The 22618-nt window shown below is 44.6% G+C and overlaps 1 protein-coding gene and 1 long non-coding RNA gene across 6 annotated transcripts in view; both read right to left on the bottom strand.

Moving 5' to 3' along the window:
- CLYBL (citramalyl-CoA lyase) overlaps window positions 1-22618 on the bottom strand; it is a 290169-nt gene that overhangs the window by 236898 nt on the left and 30653 nt on the right. The window lies entirely within an intron of this gene.
- LOC129049589 (uncharacterized) lies at window positions 6165-21691 on the bottom strand. Its single transcript, XR_008512808.2, has 3 exons — window positions 15994-21691; window positions 11252-11399; window positions 6165-10209 (listed from the first exon to the last, which is right to left on the bottom strand). It is a non-coding gene; the product is annotated as an uncharacterized LOC129049589 (long non-coding RNA).

The following is a 22618-nucleotide window of genomic DNA, read 5'->3' as shown; positions in this document are numbered from 1 at the left end:
AATTCAAGCCTGGCTTTCTGCATATGTAGTGAAACTGAAGGCACTTCCCCAGCAAGTATTGAAATGCACAGATAAGAACACAAAAGGCCTTGAAGTGGTTTGAAGGGTCGCAATTTGCTATTAAACACAGAAGATGGAAACCTGTGAAAGTCCACTTAACTGAACTTTTGAATGCTCCTGTGTAAAATCAAGAGTCATGCACAAGTTAGGGCAATCAATGATTCTACAGTTTTATTTTTTTAATTGCACTCTCAGTTTGTTAGAGGAGAAATACACACGCATATATATATACACACACACACACACACACACACACACACATACAGCTTAGAGGATGAGTTAGAAGAGGAATACTAATCCCCTCTCTGTCAGAAATTCAAATGCAAGGGTGAATAGCATGCAACTAAGTACCAGCAAAGAGTAAATATTGGTTATGTTTAGGAAAGAGCATAAAAACAGATGTGATATAAAGTTAGATCTTTCACTTCAAAAAATACTAAGCAACTAGTTCTTTGCCCCTGGGGGAAAAATCTCTTTTAATTATGTAAAAAGTGAAGAGATGGTAGTAGGATTCTTTACCTTTGAATACTAAATTAGGAAACAGCAGCATCAAAGGCAGGCTTGATCTGTTTTGCCTGAAAAATTAATAGGCTTTACAAGTCCTTTGCAATGGAGTCTAGGATTGCATAAAAAAAGAGGCTCTGGTGACACCAACAGTCCCAGGAACAAAATGCAGCTGTGGAGGCGGGTTGGGGGTTGGGAGAGGGTTTTTGTTGTTTGGTTTTGGGGGATTTTTTTTTACTTTTCTTTAATCAAAATGGATAAACCCGGCTGCCGAAACTCCGCAGAGGACCTGCTCTGCCCGAGGCTTCCTCCCCACCCCACCCCCTTGTTCCTGTCCACACCCCGCCCCGCTGCCTGCGGCCGAGGCCTGTCGCCCGCCAGGCTGGAGGGCCTGGCCACCCCAACTCCGCGGTTTCAAAGCGCAGAGTTGAAAGGAGGGGAGGCCGGCGTGCGGGAGAGGGACACCGGAGGAAAGGCCTCAGTCACAGTCCCCGGCAGCCTCGGGGTTTCGCGCTGGTTCCCTCCTGGTCCCTCCTGGAAGTGGGAGGCGGACCCTGCGCTTTGCAGCGAAAACTTTCTGGGAGCCTGGAAGACTTGTCACCCGGTCCGCGCTCTCTCCAGCAGTGGGAGGAGCGCTGAAGATGGTGATTACTATCGACAAACCTGAAATTCTTTCTCTTGAGAGCCCCCACACTATTCAGCCCGAGTGGGCCTGTGGATGAAGCTGCTGGTGCCAAAAAGGGTAGGAGGGGGCGCCATGGCCGTCCCCTGCAGGCGGCCCCTTATGAAACCGGGCCCGTTGCTCTGCAGAGCGCACGCCGGCGGCCTTCTGCTCGCACATCGAACTGGCATCCTCGTCTTTTGTCCATGACGTCCCTGTGCCCCACTCCTGCAGCCGAGAGGGGCCGGGGCACCAGCAGGCAGGGAGGGCTGGAGCGCCCCGCCAGGTCAATAGCAGGAAACCCCGAAGGCAGGGCGAGGAGGGCACGGGCTTGGGTTCTGCCCCGGACTGCGAGGAAACATGGAGACTCAGGGCGAGCAGCTCCTAAGGAAGCCGACTTGGCTTCTGTTCCCGGGAAAAGCGGATCAAGAAACTCGCTGAAGACCACTATTTACAGATGAGCCACAGCAGAGCTGCTTAATTCACTCAATAACAAACCTTAATTGCTCAAAACAAAGCAGCTAAGTCTCTTTAGAGTGCTTCAAAGGCCCTTCACATTGTAACTTGCAGTATAAAATGTATGCAATATTTCCAAAAAAGAAAAAAAATTCAGAATCAAGGATAAAGTTAGAACTTTACCTTAATCTTCTTTTAAAGAGTTTAATTTTTTCCCCATCTTCCCCTCCAATTAGGTCAAAATTTAGATGTTATTATGATCTAACTACAATCTGTTTATTTTACTGCCTTTTTAAAAGAAAAGAGACATTTGTGCCTTAATCCTAAAAAGCCCCAAATCTGAATTTAAAAGAATAACATTACTGGACAATTATATGGAAAGTCAAGAAAGATTTTTGAAAGAACTATCAAAAGACAATATTTATATAGAATTCAAGCATTAGCGGTGAGCCTGACACAGCAAAACCATTGTATTTTCCACTAGTTTTGTTTTGCTCTATACAGCTGTGTTTTCACAGATGCAAAGCCATGTGTCTCCACCAAAAGGTTTAGCCCTCCCTTCAGATGTGAGTGCGGATCAAAGGTTCAGACACAGAAATACAAGATCCTTTTCCCTTTGGAACATGTTTTTATTTTTCTGCAGTGGCTGCAAACCAGAATTTCCATCTGTTGTCCTTCTGCAGTATACAGGTTAACCTTAACAGTGGGGCTCGGAGCACTGTTATCTCAGCTAAGAAGTGCACAGATGAAGCACGTCTGCATGTACCATCAGAGCAGCTCCCCAAGATGTCCACGCAGCTAAGACAGAATTGAACCAGGCAGGAGCAGAATCCATTTTAGTTGACATATAGAAATTAATTTTCATTTCTGTGCAACATCAGAACGGATGATGAATTTAAGATGGGGTTTTGCTTTCACACCACATGCACCTTGGTAAAGATAACAACATCAACCATGATTTCCTGTCTGTCCCTCCTCCTTCCTAGAGCCAGCAGTATGCAATAAGACATTTTGCATTTGAATCTCAGCTTGCTGAAAATTCTCTAACAACAGAAAATGATTTGATAAAACAACTCATTAATTTTAAATATCTTACAATTTACCAACCCATAATTTTGAAAGGAAATTTAAAAAAAAACATTTGTTACCTATTATCCTTTTAATAACTCATCCTCTCAATTTCCGTTTCTTTATCAAACATACCCTCAGAGTGACTGAAGAGAGAAACAGGTTTCTCTATTACCTACTCTAAACATGGATTTACTGCCATGTAAACATTGGCTTAGGAGAACAGTAAAAATGCAGCAATGCAGCTAACAAGGTGGGAGGCTTTGAAGGTATTTCTGCCAGGTTTTTAAGGTCACTAAATGTTAAGAGAAAAATGAACTAGAGAGGAACATATATATATATACCTATCTGTAGAAGATCAAGAGAGGTTAGAGGGACAAATGGCGGGATGACAGATACAAAGCTTTGGCTAGTTGGTGGGGAGATTTTACAGAAGCCCAAAGTGGAAAGTGCCATGGACCCGACTGAACACCAATGTGTGAGTGCCATCTAGTGGTCTGCCTAGAACTGCACCCCTGGTCTACTCCCTGACAAACACGCCACCCTAAGGTCTGGGGGTTCTCCACCCCATTTCTCCACCGCATCCTGGCTCACTCTAGCACTCCCAACCCTTCTATCCAATTACTGCACCTTTTCTGCTCTAATTACAAAATAAACTAAAAAACCAAAAAGCCTCAGAAAGCAAAGCAGGAAGAGTGATAATCTCAAAGGTGGGGGTGGGTCTGGCAAAAGGAAAGTGGCCTCACAGGTCTCCCTGCGAGACTGTCACAGAGCTGCGCAGGGAGGCTTAAAGGGGCTGGCTCCAAGACAATAAGGAATCGTCTTGACCGCACCTGCGAACCAGACTAAATGAAAAGAGCGCCCTGCCGCCTACACATGCCCTCTCTGCCCTCAGTATGTTAACCTTTCTGGGGGGAAATAATTAGCTCGATGACAGGGCAATGGTTCACTCATCAATATCTCTTCCTAGGCGCTCTGTAAAGAGTCAAGTCCAATGTGACGTAAGTGGAGCTAGTGTTCGTGATGTCAGGCCATCCCTGCCATCTGACTCACGGGCACCCAGACAGGGCCATGTCGTCAGCTGACACCAGGTCCCACAAGCAAGGCCCACACAGCTTCCCAGCCTTCAAATACTTGCTCTGATTGTCAGCTTCATGGCAGATCAAGCCACCAATGTGTTATTTAGTGGGACGAAAGAGGATGCCACCCCAGGCTCTGCCAAGCACACCCCCTAGTAGCACCCCTCCAGCCACCAAGGTGGCAACACAGCCTGGGAGAAAGGCCAGAGCCCACTGACTTGCATTTCTGTCCCAGCAACTAGAGGTTGCTGAGCTGTCTTCATTCCATGAGTCACACCTTTGCATGTGGGCACATGAAACAGCATGCATCATCTTGCCAGTAACGAAATGCAACACCAGGCCAGGCGCGGTGGCTCATGCCTATAATCCCAGCACTTTGGGAGGCCAAGGCAGACGGATCACCTGAGGTCAGGAGTTCAAGACCAGCCTGGCCAACATGGTAAAACCCCGTCTCTACTAAAAATACAAAAATTAGCCGGGCATGATGGCAGGTGCCTGTAATCCCAGCTACTTGGGAGGTTGAGGCAGGAGAATCACTTGAACCTGGGAAGCAGAGGTTGCAGTGAGCCGAGATCACGCCACTGCACTCCACCCTGGATGACAGAGCAAGACTCTGTCTAAAAAAAAAAAAAAAAGAAAGAAATGCAACACCATAGTGCTGGGCCATCACTCCTGTGGGTTCTTAGGCCTGGTGGGGAAGGGGATTCTTCTGATAGATCAGCCACTGCACAGAAAGAATGGACTTCGGAGTGCGATCTCGGAGTGCGATCTCGGCTCACTGCAAGCTCCGCCTCCCGGGTTCAAGCAATTCTCCTGCCTCAGCCTCCCTAGTAGCTGGGACTACAGGCACCCGCCACCATGCCCAGCTAATTTTTTGTATTTTTAGTAGAGACAGGGTTTCACCGTGTTAGCCAGGATGGTCTAGATCTCCTGACCTCGTGATCAGCCCGCCTCAGGCTCCCAGAGTGTTGGGATTACAGGTGTGAGCCACGGTGCCCGGCCTGACATTTTAGTTTTGTTAAAATGCTACTGAATCTAAAGACTGTGACTTAACTTTCATCTGGCACATTACTGGCTTTGAGGTTGGAGGCTATGTGCTCTGCCCACCTTTATTTTCACCCAATACCCTGTACACAACAATATATATATAGATGATGTGTAATATATAGATGATGTGATTGCTTTGGAGACCTTGATAGCGAGTGAAACTATGGTGAAATGGAAGCAGCATAATATGGTGGGAAAGAGAAGACTTGGGAGAAGAAGATTTGGGTTGGAGCAGCCCACCCTACTGCGCTGGGGCTTGGGACGAGAGTACGGAGGAGGACACAAGTCCCAGCCAGCCCCTCCTCTTTGCCCCATATGTGTGTGACATGCCAGCCTGTACATCCAAGCTCCTGGCCTCACTCCCCACTGCCAGCCCAGCCTCAGCTACCCCTCAGGTCTGGGGTGCAAATGCTGCTACTCCACTCTCTAGGATGGACCCAGGGAGAGGTCCATGGATGCCCAGCTAAGGAAAACATTTCCCAGCCTCTCCTGCATCTGAGTGTATTCATGGGTCAAAGTTCTGGTTGATGGGATGTGGTCAGGGTGAGCAGAAATACAGTGTCCCCATAAAGGAAGGCATGTGTCCCCCTACCCCACGTGGTGGCGGCAGACCAAGCAGCCACCTTGGGGAAGATGTGTGCCATGTGCTGAGTTTGGCAGAACCATAGTTAAAGGAGCCTGAGACCTCACTGAGCCATCGTTATCAGCCCTGCACCACCTACCTGTGTTTCAAGTGAGGGGGGAAGAAATTATCCTTGATAAAGTCATTGTATTTGGAGATCTTTTGGCCATAACACCCGAACCTGTATCCTCACTTATATCCTAGTTATAGATGAGTTGAATGAAAATGGGCATGTCCAGCCCATCATACCCAGCATATCACCCTTGAATCAACTGAAATTTGAGCAGGAGAAGGAACAAGTGAACTAAAACCACACTGTCAGCGTCCTGGGAGATCTGGACCATTATGAGACTCAAAAGTGGAGGAGAAGGTTAATAACTGGCCAGGATGAAAAAAAAGAAAAAGCTAGAGAACAAATGAGAAGCCAAGAAAAGGAGAAAAAAAGTCCCAGTAGCTTCTCATGTGGTGTGTGTCTGAATTTCCAAACAGATGCACGTAATTAAGTAGGTTTATTTAAACATGAAAGATCATTATTTCTTTGGATCATAATAAGGCTGGTGAATAAGCACCATGATCTTTGGATGAGTAGAGGGAGGCAGAGACCCCTGCCAGGAGTTACAGGTGAGTTGCTAGGAATGGAGGTCTGGAACCTAAGTGTCCTGGGTGCTCTCTCTTATATACAGGACTTTTTTTTTTTTTGTCCAGTCCTCCTTGTCCCCAGGCTAACAGCCTCATGACACAGTTTCCTTAGCAGTGGCCTGCTACTTATTCCTGCTCTTTAAAAGATAGTACATCCATCATGATACTCCCATTCTGAAACATCCGCAGGTGCTCCTAGTGCTTAGAAAACAACATCTGAAGTCCTCGCCTAGAATTCAAGGCTGTTTACAACTGGACTCAAACACCCTTCCAACCTCACTCTCTACCACTCCCCTCTACAAACCCTTGCCCTTCAGATTGGCTTGTCTTTTCCCAACTAACGGTACACATTCCTGCCTCCCGTGATTTTCCTCAGGTAGCCCCACCTCCCCCAGGGCCATGCCCTGCTACCACACACATGCAAAGCCCACTTGTCGTCATGGGAGTGTTATTTACCGCCACCAGCTCATCTGCTTTTAGGGTGTGTCTCCCCAGCTCATGACTGCAACTCTTCCCAACTTTGTGTCAGTCATACAAGGTGGCCAGCACAGCCCTTCCACTTGGGAGAAGGGTATCCATTATTTTGATTTGATTGATTCTTAAGAAGCAATAAGCTTCAGTAGCATCCTCACCTCCGACACCCAGGCGAGAGCCTGCCTGTTATGTGGAGGCCCCTGAGTGGCTTCTCCCCGAGTACGGAGGTGAAAGAGGCCACGACACCACTTGCGATTTGGGTAGCATTGCTGGAACACTCAGGACCCTTTTGTACCTCATCCATCCATGGCTACTCTGGATCCTGCACCCACAGGTCCTACTGTTGGCAAATCAATGCTGGCTACCAGGCGCTACAGTATTATCCCTTCCCAGGATATCTGCTTTTTATTTTATTTTTTTAATTGAGACAGGGTCTCACTATATTGCCCAGGCTGGTCTCAAACTCCTGAGTGCAAGTGATCCACCCGCTTCAGCCTCCCAAAGTGCTGGGATTGCAGGTGTGAGCCATGTCTGGCCAATATCTGTATTTTAATGGACAACTTCCCTTCTTGCTCAGAACACTTGGCAAATCACACAAGACAGGCCAGTTGGGGCACTGGAGCACTAGAAATGGAAGGTTTAGTCCTGTGGTGAACAGGACACACTTCACCTCCTGAGGAACTTCCCAAAACACACTTCACCTCCTGAGGAACTTGCCTCATCCTACCCACAGCTTACAGTGTGCTGGGATTATCATCAAGGAGCCCAGCTCTCCCAGAGCCAAAGGGTGGGCCCTATTAGCCCAGCTGGACACTCCGTCCCCGGAGCCTGCATCCTGAGCAGAGTTACAGACTGAGCACCCTGGCAGCACACTGTTCTCATGGCTGAGCAGGGACACCATAGAGAAGGATTCATGCCAGCATGCCTACAAGTTGCCTTCCACTGATGGTGTGAATGCGTCCATATCCTTCCAGGAAACCCCCCTCTTGCCAAAGCCAGATGTAGTGTCTGTTGCTTACAACCAAGAATATTTTTCCACCCCCCGAGATAGAGTCTTGCTTTGTCGCCCAGGCTGGAGTGCAATGGCATGATCTCGGTTCACTGCAACCTCTGCCTCCCGAGTTCAAGCAATTCTCCTGCCTCAGCCTCCCAAGTAGCTGGGATTACAGGCACGCGCCACCAGGCCTGGCTAATTTTTTTGTATTTTTAGTAGAGACGGGGTTTCACCATGTTGGCCAGGCTGGTCTCAAACTCCTAACCTCATGATCCACCCACCTCTCCCTCCCAAAGTGCTGGGATTACAGGCGTGAGCCACTGCACCTGGCCACAACCAAGAATCTTAACTGATGGAAAGCCACAACCCAGAATTCCATTTCACTCAAAAAATATTTATTCAATTATTTTTTGAGACGAGGTCTCGCTCTGTCACCCAGGCTGGAGTGCAGTGGTGTGATCTTGGCTCACTACAACCTCCGTCTCCCGGGTTCAAGCGATTCTCCCACCTCAGCCTCCCAAGTAGCTGGGATTACAGGCATGCGCCACTATGCCCAGCTAATTTTTGTATTTTTAGCAGAGACGGGGTTTAGCCATGTTGGCCAGTCTAGTCTATAACTCCTGACGTCAGGCCACTCGCCTTGGCTTCCCCAAGTGCTGGGATTACAGGCATGAGCCACCTCACCCGGCCTATTTATTCAATTCTTGTCATGTGCTTGGCACCAAGACAGATGCTGGGCCTGCAATTAGGTACCAGCAGTAGTGCTATGACCTAGGTGGTTGGATCTAACATGGGAGACAGCACAGGGTACAAAGAGCAGAGATCACATTGGGCAAAGCTACTGGAAGGCAGAGGAAGGGTGTCTGCTGGCCCACGGCAGTGTGGGTGACTGCTAAGTCACCAGAAAAGGAGAGGACATTTGGTCAGCAAGATCTCAAGGAAGATGAGAGTAGGGCTCTGTAGGGAGAAGCAGCAGCATGAGCCATGGCAGGGACAGAAAGGAGCTGGAGTATCTCATCACCCTGAGAATTTTAACGTGATTGGAAGGTCAGAGACATGGGGTTGGAAGATGATTCTGGGAAGGTAATCTTGGGTTAGGGTGTAAAGAACACTGTAAGGTCTTCATTCCTCAGTGTTGAGAGTGACTGCTGCTTCTGGAAAGGAGAGCAATGACGTCTGTGTTCAGAAAGCTACTTCTGGAAGATGGACAGGAGAGAGGAGACACCCAGGAAAAGACCCACAATGGCCGGGAGCCATGTTGAGATGCACAGAATCCAAGGGTCTGGTGGAGTCAAGAACGACTCTAAGGATTTCAGCTACAAGACGAGGAAAGGTGGTGCTAGAGTCCATGGAGGCAGCCTCCAGCACCCTCCAGCAGCCTCTGTGCTGACCTTACTCTCCAGAAGAGCACATGTACCTTGGCCAAATCAAAACTCATGTTGCTGCCAATGAGAATTTGGCAACAGTTTCTGTCACCCTGGGCAAGGAGGGGAAAGTAGATGGGCAAATGAGGTTTCTTACACTCTTCTTATTTCTTCCCCTCTTGAAAACTTCTTTTTTTGAGACAGGGTCTCATTCTGTCACCCAGGCTGGAGTACAGTGGGACAACCATGGTTCACCATGGCCTTAAACTCCTGGGCTCAAGCAATCCTCCTGCCTTAGCCTTCCCAGTAGCTGGGACTACAGGTGTGTGCCACCATACCAGTCTGATTTTTTTTTTGTTTTTTGAGACGGAGTCTGGCTCTGTCACCCAGGCTGGAGTGCAGTGGTGCAATCTCCGCTCACTGCAAGCTCCGCCTCCTGGGTTCACGCCATTCTCCTGCCTCAGCCTCCTGAGTAGCTGGGACTACAGGCGCCCGCCACCATGCCCAGCTAATTTTTTGTATTTTTAGTAGAGATGGGGTTTCACCGTGTTAGCCATGATGGTCTTTATCTGCTGACCTCGTGATCCGCCCGCCTCGGCCTCCCAAAGTGCTGGCATTACAGGCATGAGCCACCGCGCTCGGCCTACCAGTCTGATTTTTAAAAAAATTTTTCGTAGGGATGAGGTCTTGCTATATTGCTCAGGCTGAAAACTCTCTTTTTTTTCATGAAGCATCATATAACTTTTTTTTTTCTTTTGAGACAAAGTGTTGCTCTGTTGCCCAGGCTGGAGTGCAGTGGCGCATGACCACTGCTTACTGCAGACTCCAACTTCTGGGCTCAAGTAATTCTCCCATCTCAGCCTCCTGAGTAGCTGGGACTACAGGTGCACACCATTACATACAGCTAATTTTTGTATCGTTTGTAGAGATGGGGTTTTGCTATGTTGCCCAGGCTGGTCTCATGCTCCCGGCTCAAGCAGTCTGCATGCTTTGGCCTCCCAAAGTGCTGGGATTACAGGCGTGAGCCACAGCACCTGGTGGACTCACAGAACATTTAACACATAAGTCCTCCATCAATATTCCAAATTTTCCCCACCCTTCATCTTATCGGCAAATAAGTAAGATTTTTCAAAGAAACAATGACATCGCAAAGGTACACCTACTTAACTGTATAACTGTTTAGCTTTTCTATCTTCATGACATAATTTTTAGAGGTACTTCTATTCTTCACAGAACTGCACCTGCACCAGTATATGAAAAATGGGTGCCAATTAGTAGTATTTTAGTTAAAACCGTTTCCCCACATCATTGTCTTATGCTAGAAGCGAGCTGGCATGAATAACAAAGGGTTGCTATTAATAGTACAACACAGAATGCAAGCAGAAAACTTGAGTGAAATTATGTTTTTTAAAACCCACTGTTTAGTGCCCAGAAAAGGGACAGACTGTGCAGCATCTGTGCTGGGGGGAGATGGAACTAATAAATCATTGCCATTTTTACTAAGCGCAGGCAGAATCTGATGTACATCCAAAGCCAAACACATTGGCTGTCCGAGAAAAATGATTTACGTTCCAGGGCTTTTTTTCACTCAATTGAAAGTTTATGCATTTAACATCCTAGATGATTTTATTAATTTACGTCTCCTGTAATTATTAACAGTTTTTTAAAAAAATTTTGGGGATGGGTTAAATGTATGAATGAAATATTAAAAAAATATAAATATATATATATCCTTATGTTCAAACATAAAATATTCATTTCAAAGTCCAACTTGCAGATGTAAAGCCATGTAAAACATAAGACTGAGCTGGAAAAAAAATGATACCTTGATGTGTACATTAAAAAAATACTAGTGACACTAGGTAGCTAACGTTCTATTATCAGTTCAAGAAAGGAGTAAGAAAAGTGTATTTTCTTACTGAATTAATTTGACCAGAATCAAAGCAAGTGTAGAAAAGACCATAAACACTGATGACAGTGCAATATCCATCTTCAATAAATAACAAGCTTATGATGATTTCTTACGCTTTTAGCACATCTGGCTGCCCTATCTACTCTGGAACACAGAAATGTAAAAAAAAAAAAAAGGGGGGCCTTTAAATAGTAACGCAGGCAGCTCCACTAATCAGATTATCATCATAAGGTATTGACAGCAAGAAAAGTCACAAAAAACCAGGGCTAGCAGGAATGTTGTTTCAGAATTCGACGAACAATGGACTGTTTATTTCGGCATTCCATAATCATTTTGCCTACACACTTTTGTTAGAATTCAGAAAAGCAGACCTGGAAGGACTGATGAACATTCGGAGCCTTCTGAATAGTCCATGGCGTCGAGATTTTTGTCCGAGGACTTGAAAAGTTAAAGGCATAGTCCTGCCAATTGTGAGATGCCCTCTCCAACACAGACCACCCACAACTACGGATTTTCCATCTGGTGAACAAAACAGACAGCTCCCTAATTATTTTTAAAAAGGATTTTTCCCCCCCTAACATACTTTCTTTATTTGTCTGTGACCTGGAACTTAATGGAAAACCTGGTGCATGCCAACTTCATTTCTGGTAATGAAACATCCTATTTTATTGTTTTAACTGGTTTTAAAGACTCTAAGATAGAAATTATTACCCCCAGAGCCAACATACCAAGCCACCAAGACAATTCCAATGAACTGTTTCCTCTGAACAGAGAATATCTTGTTTAAATATTAGCCACTGAAGTTTTCTCTCAAAACCAACAAGATGAAAATAGGAGGGAAATTATTTGCAATCGTTCTCAACTGGGCACCCATACTGCTAGTGTCAAAATCTATGGCTTTTCCAACAAGATGGCCACCTCTGCCAAAAGCATGCTCAGAAATGCCAACTGTAATTAAAATCTGGCACCTGTCTTGGGCACCAAATTTGCTTCTAATATCTCCATGTTGAAATGTGTCTCAGCTTCGAGAGGACTTAAGATGCTTCTTGCCCTCTGCCCTTTGGAAAAACACTCGAGTGGAAAAATTGACGGCTGTTATCCCCAAAATTACATTTTTTACATTTTAACTGTCCTAAATCTTCTCTGCTTTCTTTCTCTGAATCTGTTTGTTTAATTAGTCCCAAGAGAATCAGCATACATTCCCTTCACACATTTTGTTTTTATAAACCTCAAGAAAAATAGGCACTGAAATAAGCTCTTCCCACTATGGAGTTGTGATGGGGGGCGGGGCGGGGGGGGAGCGTGTGACAGATGTAGATTTTGCAAGGCCTTAGATACTATGGAATTGGGAAGCTCTAGGTGGGGCGGGAGCCTTCCCTAAGAAGGTTTTTCAGAGCCACACGTCTTGATTTGAGGCACATTGCTTTGGACCTCTCTGCTGCCTATGAACAAGCTTGTGTCCTACCTATTGTTTTGTTGAGCTGGGGCTCTCAAAATTCTAACTGGTTTTTTGTTTGTTTTGTTTTTAAAGACTGTAGCATTTCTCAAGAAGAAACTTCTTGTGATCTTTCTTACAAGCCTTTCAAACACTGGCCACCTGGCCCCCCTTAGGTGTGGGCAGAGTGGTCCTCACGCCCATGAGCACCATGGATGGTTATGTACTGCACAGCTTGGCAGTGACAAGCATTCCCAAAGCACAGGAGGCCAGAGTGTGTGGAGGGCCCAGCAGCAGCCTCTCCAGAGGGGAAGGGGCCCTTCCCACCTCTCTCCCTGCTGTATTCCTGGGCCTAGAAGAGTGTCTGGCACAGAAGGTACTGAGAAGTAGCTATTGCAGGGCTAGTAGGCAGATCTAGGGGATGCTTGCCTTTGTAACGAGTTCCTTATATCAAGATTTCTGTAACCAGCCGGGCGTGGTGGCTCACGCCTGTAATCCCAGCACTTTGGGAGGCCGAGGTAGGTGGATCACGAGGTCAGGAGTTCAATACCAACCTGGCCAAGACGGTGAAACCCCGTCTCTACTAAAAATACAAAAAAAAAAAAAATTAGCCAGGTGTGGTAGCGGGCACCTGTAATCCCAGCTATTCAGGAGGCTGAGGCAGAGAATTGCTTGAACCCAAGAGGCGGAGGTTGCAGTGCGCTGAGATCACGCCACTGCACTCCAGCCTGGGCGCCAGAGTGAGACTCCATCTCAAAAACAAAAAAAAAGATTTCTGTAACCAATTGACTCCCATGGTCAGAGGAACCTGACCCAGGTGAATTATAAATCATCGTAAATGCAAGAAGATGCCCTTCTCCCTGGGGAGGAGCACAGACATTCACCCTTTGGACATACATCCTCATTAAGCCTCCCTTTCAGGAGCTCCATCCTTCAGCAACCCTTCTTCCCCCAGGCCACCCCAAACTCCTACAACACACCACTCTTCATTAGAAATTAAAAGGGGTTAAAGGAGTGCGATGACTGCTTTAAGTACAAGTAGATTTACTACTGAATACAGAAAAAATATAAAAGCAGTGCCTGATTATGACAGGATCCTGCTCAAAATAATTCACCAATAAGTTGCTTCTTTGGAACTGAAAATGAATTTTTCCCCATGGAAAAAATGTCACAAATGACGGTTAGGACCTCAGGACAGCTCACAAAAGCCCAATGAACCCCACAATGTCCCAGAGTGCCACTATTTTAATAGCATGTTCATGGGAAACAGAATCCTAAGTTTAAATTAGGGAATTTCTCAGCCACAGGAAAGAAGATACCCTGACATTGCTGGTGGCTTATTCATGCCCCACACCCCTTAAAGAAAGCCCTCTCCCTGGATCAGAAATTGCCCTAAAGCCCCAAAAGCACAGGCGACCGAAGCAAAAATAGACAAGTGGAATCATGTCAAGTTAAGAAGCTTGTGCACAGCAAAGGAAAACAATCAACAAAGTGAAGAGACAGCCCACAGAATGGGGAAAAATATTTGCAAACCATCCATCTGAGAAAGGATTAATAACCAGGATATATAAGGAGCTCAAACAACTCAATAGGAAAAAAAAAACCTAATAATCTAATTTAAAAACTGGGCAAAAGATCTGAACAGATATTTCTCAGAAGAAGACATACAAATGGCAAACAGGCATATGAAAAGGTGCTCTGTTAACATCACTGATCACCACAGAAATGCAAATCAAAACTACAATAAGATATCACACCCCATTAAAATGACTTTTTTTTTTTTTTGAGACGGAGTCTCGCCCAGGCTGGGGTGCAGTGGCGCAATCTCGGCTCACTGCAAGCTCCGCCTCCTGTGTTCACGCCATTCTCCTGCCTCAGCCTTCCGAGTAGCTGGGACTACAGGCGCCCGCCACCAGACCCAGCTAATTTTTTGCATTTTTTTAGTAGAGACAGGGTTTCACCGTGTTGGCCAGGATGGTCACAATCTCCTGACCTTGTGATCCACCTGCATCAGCCTCCCAAAGTGCTGGGATTACAGGCATGAGCCACTGCACCCAGTCTAAAATGACTTTTATCTAAAAGATAGGCAATAACAAATGCTAGCGAAGATATGGAAAAAAGGAAACCATCGTACACTGTTAATGGGAATGTAATTTAGTACAACCACTATGGAGAACAGTATAGAGGTTCCTCGAAAAACTAAAACTAGAACTACCATATGACCCAGCAATCCCAATGCTAGGTATATACCCAAAAGAAAGGAAGGCAGTGTATTGAAGGGATATCTGCACTCCCATGTTCATTGCAGCAGTATTCACAATAGCAAAGATTTGGGAGCAACCTAAGGGCCATCAGTGGCTAAATAGATAAAGAAATTGTGGTACATATACACAATGAAGTACTATTCAGTCATAAAAGAGAATGAGATCCTGCCATTTGCAACAATATGGATGGAACTGGAGGACATTATGTTAAGTGAAATAAGTCAGGCACAGAAAGACAAACTTCAACTGTTCTCACTCATTTGTGGGAGCTGAAAGTTAAAACAATTGAACTCACGGGGACAGAGACTAGAATATTGGTTATCAGGGGCTGGGAAGGGTAGTGGGGTGGAGGAAGGAAACTGGGGATGGTTAATGAGTACGAAAATCTAGTGAGATAGAAAGAAGTAAGTTCTAGTATTTGATAGTACAACAGGGTAACTACAGTCAACAATAATTTATTATACATTTAAAAATAACTACAAGAGTATAACTGGAATGTTTGAAACACAAAGAAATGACAAATGCTCGAGGTCAGAGATACCCTATTTACCTTGATGTGATTATTACACATTGTATACCTATATCAAAACATCCCATGTACCCCATAAATATATACACTATGTACCTATTAAAATTTTTAAAATTTTAAAAATAAATTGTCTTAAGGTAACAGTTTTCAAATTTTTTTTACTGCAACCCACAGGAAGAAGTGTATTTATAGTGAGAGCCTGCACATACATATATACACCACATATACATACATACACCACATATAAAAAACCAACTTTCGTAAGACAAAATGTGTGATGGGCCCAGAATTGAATATTTCCTATTATGTTATAGTTCTTTTTTTTTTTTTTTTTTTTTTGAGACGGAGTCTTTTTCTGTCACCCAGGCTGGAGTGCAATGGCGCGGTCTGGGCTCACTGAAACCTCTGCCTCCTGGGTTCAAGCGATTCTCCTGCCTCAGCCTCCCGAAAAGTTGGGATTACAGGCGCCGCCACCACGCCCAGCTAATTTTTGTATTTTTAGTAGAGATGGGGTTTCACCATGTTGGTCAGGCTGGTCTGCAACTCCTGACCTCGTGATCCACCTGCCTCGGCCTCCTAAAGTGCTGGGATTACAGGCGTAAGCCACCGCGCCGGGCCAATAGTTCATTTTTTAAAACGCTCATTGTGACCTAATAAATTAAATTCCCAGATGACTGATGGGTTTGGACCCACAACGTAAAACACCACTGCCCCAAACAATCTGAACCGAGGTGCACAGAGTAGTAAGTGGTAGCTACTGACATTGAGTCTCACGACTTCCTCAACTGGACATTGAAATTATAATTATGAACAGAAATATAAAATTGAGACAATTTCTTGAAAATGTTTCAGAAATGCATACGCCCCCTGGTTTCAGGCTTCTACCTGTTTTAGCTTCTCCTTTTCTAACTGGTTGAAAATGCAGGTGTTGGCAGAAAACCTGAGGATAATTACAGACCGTAGATGACAAAGACAGAGATGGCAAATCATGCTGATGAAAAGCCTGAAGATCTGTAAATCAGAAAAACAAAATTCCTGGTTATTCAGAATACACAGACATCATTCCAATCAAAACTTGGCCTTTGGCACCGGAGCAGTGAGGCAAACTGGCTGGTCATGAACACAGGCATTACTTCTGGCCACTCCAGAGGCAGGTGGAAGCACAGCGTCCAAAGCCTTCCAGCCCCTTGGTCTTGGTACAGACCTACTGCCTTTCTCTCCAGAGGACAGTCAAAAGATTCTGGGTTAGGGACACCTCTGGAGACTCTAAGGACACTAAGCAGTGAGCTTCTATGAGCCCATGAGTAAAGTCCTCATGCAGGCCTCACCCAGCAAGCAGTTGAGCTCAGTGTATTAGAAATGAGAGCAGCCTGCGCAACATAGTAAGACCTTGTCTCTACAAAAAATAAAAAATTAGCCAGGCGTGGTGGTGTATGCCTGTAGCTGTAGCTACTTGGGAGGCTGAGGTGGGAAGATGGCTTGAGCCTGGGAGGTTAAGGCTGCAGTGAGCCAAGATTGCACTACTGCACTCCAGCCTGAGCAACAGGAAAAAAAAAAGGAAAGAAAATAAAAGAGCAACGGAGGAAGGGAGGGAGAGAGGCAGGCAGGCAGGCAGGAAGGAAGGAGAGGCTGGGCATGGTGGCTCATGCCTGTAACCCCAGCACTTGGGAAGGATGAGGCAGAAGGATCACTTGAACCCAGGAGTTTGAGACCAGCCTGGACAACATGGGGAGACCTCATCTCTACAAAAAATAAATTAAAAAATGAGCCAGGCCAGGTGGCACACACCTGAAGTCTTAGCTACTCGGGAGGCTGAGGTGGGAGGATTGTTTGAGCCTGGGAGCTGTGACCTGCAGTGAGCTGTGATCGTGCCACTGCACTCCAGCCCGGGCAACAGGGCAAGATCCTGTCTCAATAATAATAATAACAATAATAATAAAAAATAGAAATGAGCCAATACTCTGATTTTCACCCCAAGATGGATTCAAGCAACATTCCCAAGACCACTGCCAGCCCTCCTTGCAACCAGCTTTGGCTGATGGTGACTGAATATGCTCAGTGCCCAGGGTCACCCTCACTAGAGGCATGCCTCAGCCAGAGCACAGCACTGAAGAGTCAGCATGCACAGGGCTGAGGCCACCGCCCCCTGCAATGAGAATGGGCTCCCCAACCAAATCTACCCACGGCTGGGGTCATAAGATGAGAATCCTTCCCAGCAATCCCTCAGATTCCTCTTTCCTTGTGTCTGAGAGCCTGGTACCCTCACAAATGTTCTTCCCCAGGGTGTCTGTCCTCCTTGAGACATGTCCTATGAGTTTTCATCCCCATATGTGTTTTCTGCATTGTCATATTTTAAATCCCATTCAAGAGACTGCAGAACATTATTTCCAAATTTAATTTTAAATGGTTTGAATGACATTTCCAAAAGGAAAACGCACCAATCTCAGAAATGTTTTACTCCACTGAGTTCATCTTTGACTTTCCATTTCTGTACTTTCTTTCCTTCTTGTGTTGGACTATTTTTTTTTTAAAGATGGAGTCTTGCTCTGTCACCCAGGCTGGAGTACAGTGGTGTGATCTTGGCTCACTGCAAGCTCCGCCTCCCGGGTTCACGCCATTCTCCTGCCTCAGCCTCCCAAGTAGCTGAGACTACAGGCGCCCGCCGCCACGCCCGGCTAATTTTTTTTTTGTATTTTTAGTAGAGATGGGGTTTCACCGTGTTAGCCAGGATGGTCTCAATCTCCTGACCTCGTGATCCGCCTGCCTCGGCCTCCCAAAAGTGCTGAGATTACAGGCGCCTGCCACCGTGCCCGGCGAATTTTTTGTATTTTTAGTACAGACGGTGTTTCACTGTGTTAGCCAGGATGGTCTCGATCTCCTGACCTCGTGATCCACCCGCCTTGGCCTCCCAAAGTGCTGGGATTACAGGCGTGAGCCACTGCGCCTGGCCGTGTTGGACTATTTTTAAGAAATAAAGTGATTTTTTTGGTATAATAAATAATTGGAAGATGCACAATGTCAATACCAAACTTAAATAGCTTTGATTCATTTGGGTTCCCACCTTCATCCACTTACAATTCATTTTAACCTATAGGTTATAAATGATTAATACTCATATTTTAAAATCATCAAAAAACTTATATCATTGAGGTTGTACCAACTACAAACAATGTATGACTGTAGGCTTGCACTGGTGATCTGAGAAAAGGCTCCCAGCAGGACTGAAGGCAAGAATATTCAGAGAACACTCAATAGAAAACTGTTACATACTTTTCAAATTTTCATTTGGTGATATGATTCATAAAACCAACTAATGAGAATTCTATGTTAGAAAAACAATATATGTGAACCAAAGTAAAACTAGCCACTAATTTTTTTATTAAGTCCTCCCATAAAGGGAATGTTTTCCAGAAATGTGTTAGCAGTGCTTGGATCTGCACTGTCCACCATATATTCGTATATATCCACATGTGCATTTAGGTGCCTAGGTCTATATCTGGATACATGCATACAAATTTCCCGAGCAGTCAAAATCCTATTGGTCGTAAGACAAAAGAGCAGGACACTGCCCATGAAGTTATCAGTTCCAGGCCTTCACTTTCTAATTGACCACTTCAGGGCTACTTTTATCATGTGTCAACTTGAAACCCATACTCAATTTTTCCTTTTAGACCATGTTGCAACTGTAATACAGCAATGTTTCGGACATACTGTGGCATGTTCTGCTAGGAATATTTCTTTAGAAGCAAAGCTTAACTAAGGGTGAAAAGGAGGGAAACCTGCTAAATGTTTTCACAGCTATCAACTACTCAAAAGAACACTATAGGAAAAAAACACATTTTCACACTTTAAATATTTTCCACTAGCCTTAGCAATAAGGCAAACTATTTAAAACAAGTAAATATAGATTTAAATAAAACACAAAAGGATATTTGATACAATAATACTCTCAGCCTAACATTAATGAACCTAGTGAAACATTAAAGATAATATTTTATGACAATGAACATACAAAAACCATAGTGAAATGTACTTAGCTCCAAGATAAATGATTTTTTAAAATCCATAATGTGATGAGCAAATATATTAAATATTAAGTATGCAATCGTCTAATCTATTCAATTGGCTTTGTGTGAAAAAAGAAACAATTATTTTGAGTTAGACAGGTACTTTGGGCATTAGTTTTCATGATTAAAAAACAACAAAAAATGAACAAATTCAAGTTACTTTTATAGTATCAAGAGAGATTAAAGTCAGATTATTCTGTTCAATTAAAGTCTAAACTACATAGAGAATAGAAATCTTCAACTATGTATATGACAATCACACGCCTGGAATTTTCCTGCATAATTTCACTTTTGAATATTTTATCCCATGATCTATTTCCTAAATGTATTCAAATCATGTACTCAGGCTATGCATACAATTTTTTTTTTAAGATAAGGTCTTGCTATGTTGCCCAGGCTAGAGTGCAGTGGTACAATCATGGCTCACTGCAGCCTTGAACTCCTGGGCTCAAGTGATTGCCCTGCCTCAGCCTCCTCAGTAGCTGGGACTACACATACATGCCACCATGCCCAGCTAAGTTTTTAACTTTTCTTTTGTATAGATATGGTCTCGCTACGTTGGCCAGGCTGGTTTCAAACTCCTGGCCTCAAGCAATCCTCCTACCTCGGTCTCCCAAAGTGCTGGTATTACAGGTAAGAGTCACCACATCCAGCCCAAATTTGTGGTTCTAAAAATAGAGTCGCTTCTGTAAGCAAAAGGGATGAGCTTTATGTTTATCTTAATAATTTTTTTTGTCTTCTGTTACATATAAATGCATTTACATGATTGCTAAACCATCGGAGCACTCCTTTAAAAATGACTCTAAATGCTTATGTCCTTGGATTGGAATTGGCCAAGGATTTATTGTTATGGTTACCAACAATGCATAATTAAAGCATAGTAGAGTTATTTTAGCTTGCTTAGAGGCTTATATTCCAAAGAGTAATGGAATCTACAAATAACAATACACACATTGTGTGGGCATTAATGACCATGCTGCGTGTCCACACAGTGACCACAAGCCCCGGCTTGCCTGGACATCCTGGCTGGCTCCTGATGCCCCAGCATCTATAACAGTACTCCTTTCACTCTCAAAAATATCCAGATTAGGATGATAAATTCTAACCTGGATATTTCATCTACATGAAGATTCACAGATTGCCGGTTTTCCAATGGCCTTTATCGTTACATCATCAGGGTCTTCAAGCAGATGATTTTTTCAAAATGCAGTTGACTCAGACCTAAAATTCGGCCTCAAGTGAAAAAGCATACATAAGAGACAAGGTGGGCATGGCCTTGTCGAAAGAGCCCCAGCTTTGGAACAGGACCTGTGGTTGCGATCCCAGCTCAGCCCCTTAGCTTGGTACTGGGGAAGTTCTATCCCCCTTCTGCTCCTTGGTTCTCTGATCCAGCGATGGGAGGGTTAACTGATGGATTGGCAACCTGTGTGCCATCTCATGGGGACCTAAGAGTCATACTACCCAGGTTCAAATCCTAACTCTATCAATGCTAAGTTACCTCAGGCAAGTAACTTAACCTTTCTGTGTTTCGGTTTCCTCCTTGGAAAAATGGTAACAATAAATAAAACTTATCTCACACAGTTGTTGAGAGTGCTACATGAAATAATGTTGAAAATGTTAGCACAGTGCCCAGAGCATAGTAAGCTCTCAAAAAATGTACACACATATGTGGCTACAGATTTTATTCTTGCTGAATATTTCTTTGTGGGACCATTGGGCAGACACTGTTCTGATCACTGCGAAATCCCTGATGTCTAGCACAGAGTCTGAAACACAATAGGTAGTTAATAAATATTTGTTCAGATGATGTTGTGAAATGCATAAGGCACACATATATATTGTGTGTGTATGTCTGTGTAATATTTTACACAAATAAATAACTTTCAATAATTTGGAGTAAGAAAAGAGAAGCCCATCTGAATCAGTAAAAAGAAATGCAAAGAGAATTACTTGTCAACCACAGAAAGCAAGTAGAAGGTTAACAGGTGTAGTTTAATAGCATCATTAAGCTGGGCACAGTGGCTCATTCCTGTAATCCCAGCACTTCAGAAGGCCGAGGCAGGGGGATCATTTGAGCCCAGGCATTTGAGACCAGCCAGGGCAACATGGGGAGACACCTCTACAAAAAATTAAAAAATAAAAATTAGCCAGGTGTAGCTGGTGCACACCTGTGGTCTCAGCTACTCAGGAGGCTAAGGTAGGAGACTCACTGGAGCCTGGGTGGTCGAGAATGCAGTGAACCGTGATTGTGCCATTGCACTCCAGCCTAGGCGATGGAGCAAGACCTTGTCTCCAAAAAAAAAAAAACACACTGTTGACTTGGATAACTAGATAAGAATGATCTGTAATTGGCTTCTTTGTATGCACATTAATGCATCTGCTATGTTTAAAAATTCTCCTTGAAAGCTTTTCAGAAATATGAATGGATGTATGTATACGGATACACACAGATATCATCCATAAATATATATTCACACTTTGTAGGAATTTTATGGGTTTTTATTATTATTATTATTATTATTATTATTATTATTTGAGATGAAGTCACACTCTGTAGCCCAGGCTGGAGTGCAGTGGCATGATCTCGGCTCACCACAACCTCCACCTCCCGGGTTCAAGCAATTCTCCTACCTCAGCCTCCCAAGTAGCTGGGATTACAGGTGCGTGCCACTGCACCTGGCAAATTTTTTTTATTTTTAGTAAAGACAGGGTTTCACCACGTTGCCCAGGCTGCTCTTGAACTCCTGACCTCAGGTGATCCACCTGCCTCGGCCTCCCAAAGTGTTAGGATTACAGGCGTGAGCCACTGTGCCCGGCTATGGTTTTAAAAATTACATTCTGTGGCAATTTTTTTCTTCTTTACCACATTTCACTGGCAAGACAGGGAATATGCAATATGCTGGAAAGACCAGATTTGACAGAAATGGCTTAGGGCAGTGGTAACACTGATTGATCCACCTCCAGAGATGGGTTTTCATGGAGTATTTTCAACACAGAGAGAGGAGGTGCTTAATAATTGGGAATTCTTCCACTCAACCTTAGCACTTTCATCTTTGGGTGAGCACAATGGCAAACTGGGTAGCCTCTATTACCCCGGCACTTACAAAGATAAAGTTTAAATTAGGTTGGATGCAGTGGCTCATGCCTGTAACCCCAGCACTTTGGGAGGCGGACAGATCACTTGAGACCAGGGGTTCAAGACCAGCCTGGCCAACATGGCGAAATCCCGTCTCTGCTAAAAATAAAAACATTAGCCAGGCATGGTTGCACATGACTGTAGTCCCAGCTACTCAGGAAGCTGAGAAATGAGAATTGCTTGAGCCTGGGTGGGGGATGCAGTGATGCAGTGAGCCAAGACTGCACCACTGCACTCCGACCTGGGCGAGAGAGTAAGTCTAAAAAAAAAAGTTTAAATTAGACCACAACCACACTCAGGACCTGTC

The sequence above is a fragment of the Pongo abelii genome, chromosome 14 (genome assembly GCF_028885655.2).
Source record: "Pongo abelii isolate AG06213 chromosome 14, NHGRI_mPonAbe1-v2.0_pri, whole genome shotgun sequence".
Lineage (NCBI taxonomy): Eukaryota > Metazoa > Chordata > Mammalia > Primates > Hominidae > Pongo > Pongo abelii.
The sequence above is the reverse complement of the archived record's forward strand: the minus strand, read 5'-3'. Positions and strand labels throughout refer to the sequence as shown.